At 44.5% G+C, this 3,239-nt stretch overlaps 1 pseudogene; it reads left to right on the forward strand.

Moving 5' to 3' along the window:
* The first annotated feature begins 555 nt into the window (after nt 1–555).
* Nucleotides 556–661, forward strand: LOC127670289 (uncharacterized; annotated as a pseudogene).
* Nucleotides 662–3,239: the final 2,578 nt, after the last annotated feature.

Here is a 3,239-nt window from a genome sequence, read left to right on the forward strand (position 1 = left end):
TTAGATGGATTATCTCTGTCTTTTTTAAATGTGTTTGTTTAGTTATTAACTCAATTTACATCCCAATATCAATGCTCCCTCTTCTCCTAGTACCCCCTAATAAAGTTCTCCCCTACTTCCTACCCTCTGGGTATCATAATGCCCTCTTCCTCCTGGCACTTCAGTAACTACAAGACTTAGTGGAACCTCTGTCACTGAGGTGAGTCCTATTTAGGGAACAGAGTCCACAGACAGGCAACAGATTCAGGGAAAGTAACACTCATTCTTGGGGAACTCCCATAAAGACAAAGCTACACATTTGTTACATATGTCATGGGGCTTAGGTCCAGTCCATGTTCACTCCCTGGTTTGTGGTTCAGTCTCTGGGAACTGCTAAATGTCAAGGTTAGTTGACTCTATTGGTCTTCCTGTGGAGTTCCTAATCTCATCCAGGCCTCAATTCCTCCCCCTCTCTCTTCCAAAAGATTTCCCAATCTCCAGCTAATGTTGATTGTGGATTGCTACATTTGTTTCTGTCAGCTGTTGGGTGAAGCTGATCCAAGGAAAGTTAAAAGATCTGACCCTAGAATCATTGCAGGTGTGGCTGCTCTATAACATGTGCATCAGAAGGGGGCAAAGAGGAAAGACCTACAAACATCTGAATAATTAGTAGCCTAACATTCCTAAAACAAAAAGAGAGCTGAGAAAATCATCAGACAAGTGCCATGGGTCTTGGTTAGGGAGCTAGCCTGTAATGACCAGCAGTCTGAGCAGGGACAGATCATGTCCCAGATGACCCATTCCAGGAGCCATGGGGCACAAGCAGGGTATAGCAATCCTGAGATCACTCCTGAGATGACCACAGACACCCAGAGACCCCAGGTACCACTAAAGGGGACAAGTAAGTGGTAGAGAAATAAAAAAGAAAAAGAAATATAAGGATGTGCGCACAATAAAAAGAGGCAGAATTAGAAATTTAAGGGTAGTGTCAAACAGCCTGATGAGAGTAGCTAGTAATGCCACCTAAGACCGTGGTAGGTTTCTGGCCTGTGCTGCCAACAGGGTCCATGTCTTGGTCTATGACTCTACTGCATCAGGGATCTCTTATCATCAAAGAACAGATGGATATCCATGACTGGGCAGCCACCCTTGAGATATGTTGCTGGCTGAGGGCTGTACAGAACTGGCCCCACCCCTCTCCATGACACCATGGGAGAGGCATCCCTAGGGGCATGAAAACAAGAGAGCTCTCCAAGTCCCTCATCTGTTGCAGGGCTCAGGAGAACAGGCCCTACACCTAACCTGGGCAGCACAGTAGAGCTGTCCTGAATGTGTGGGTTTCCAGTTAGCCGGCCCCAAGGGAGTGTGGGAGAGCCAGCACTGCCTTTTATCCAATCGGTTGTGTCATCTGCAAGAGAGAGTCCCTCCCCTCCCTTTTACCTTCTTTTCCAGCAGTATATGGAAATGCTGACTCCAATAAGGCCATGAAAGCAGGAGGACTGTCCCTGTCACTCACCTGTTGCAGCACTCAGATAGAAGACCTTATACCTTGCCAGGGCAGCAGGATAAAGCTGACCCTGGTTGCAGGTGCTGTTGATGAGCTGGTTCTGAGGTGATGAGAGCAGGAGATCCAGTGAGCTAACCAGCTCACATACCTTTCAGTCCCAGATCCAGGACTTTGAATTGACCCACTTCAATACCTACCCCATTGATGAATGCCTGGGTTCATGAACAGGACAAAGCTATATTTTCAGAACTACAGGATCTCCATGACACAGGGCAATATTAGGATATCCAAGAGGTGTCCCAATGAGGTTTTACTATTGATAGAGTAGCAGAAACCAGTAGATTCATACCAGACCAATGAGTCATTGCAATACACATTCGCAAGTAATGTGGGCAAAAGGGTATTGAAGTGTGAAACTTCTAGTTTCTTTGGAAAGTTCGTTATGTCAAATGATGTTTGCTGGGGCACACAGGTGAAATGACGTTTTGCTAAAGCATGTGAAAAGAATTTTTTACTGAGGCAGACACAGGTGAAAGGATGTTTTGATATAGCAAGCACATGAAAGGAATCTCTTGGCCCAGTGGAACAGGAAATGCTCTCATCCAGGGAACAATCACTCTTTGGCTCCCACATTGTGGCCACCTGTGGCTCCATCATTTCTTCTATGAGTTCCTCACCATAATTAAGTTTGCCTGTGTGGACATTCACTCCAATGAGGTCCAAGTCTTGGAAACCTCATTGGTCTTGCTTCTCTCACTGATACTGATGTCCCGTAGAAATATACCCAAGGCAGTTATCAGAATCAAGTCATTCCAGGCTTGATGCAGAGCCTGGGTACATGCAGAGTCCACTTGATGGTGGTATCCCTCTTCTACAGGATCATCACAGCCATTTTCATCCAAACAGTCATATGCTACACAAATGAAAAGTTCATTTCTCTCTTCTATACTGTCATGACCCCATTCCTTAATCCTCTCATTTACCCACTGAGGAACAAGGAGGTGAAAAGAGCTCTGAGACTGCTCTTCAATAGAGCCTCTGAAGTATGCAAATGAAGCAGAGCACATAGTGACAGGACTTTATGACTAGAAGATCCTGAACATATTGTCATATAATCTTGTGCTAGAATCATCTTAGCCTATGAAGCACACTACATGTTTTGCCAGTGCTGCAATGCACTTGGCCTCAAGACTGTGTTCTCAGTCTCTACTCAGAATATTTTGGGACCCAGAAGAGGTCACATTTCCCCACATCTCTGGATGTCAGAGATTCTTCTGTTTCTCATACTCTGACTGTCCCTTCCCTACTTTCTTTTTCTCCTCTGTATATGAACTCACAAACATTACCATAATGCTCCATAGCATGTCCCTCCCCAGTCAGGCAGTGGTGGCCCATGCCTTTAATCCCAGCAATTGGGAGGCAGAGGCAGGTTGATTTCTAAGTTTGAGGCTAGCCTGGTCTACAGAGTAAGTTCCAGGACAGCCAGAACTATACAAAGAAATCTTGTCTCTGAAAACAAAGCAAAACAACAACAACAACAAAAAAGAAAGCATGTTCCTGCCCAGGAATATTCTAATAATCCAAGAAAGCAACTTTTCCCATCTTTACAGCAAACATCACCATTGATATTGCAGAAAACATTGGGGAAGTTAAACTACAGACTTGGGATTATAACTCCACTATTTCTTTTCTAAGCTTGTGCAGATTTAGTCAAATCTTCATTTCCATATTGAGTTATGATTTAAAAACTAAC

The sequence above is a fragment of the Apodemus sylvaticus genome, chromosome 19 (genome assembly GCF_947179515.1).
Source record: "Apodemus sylvaticus chromosome 19, mApoSyl1.1, whole genome shotgun sequence".
In the NCBI taxonomy this organism is placed as follows: domain Eukaryota; kingdom Metazoa; phylum Chordata; class Mammalia; order Rodentia; family Muridae; genus Apodemus; species Apodemus sylvaticus.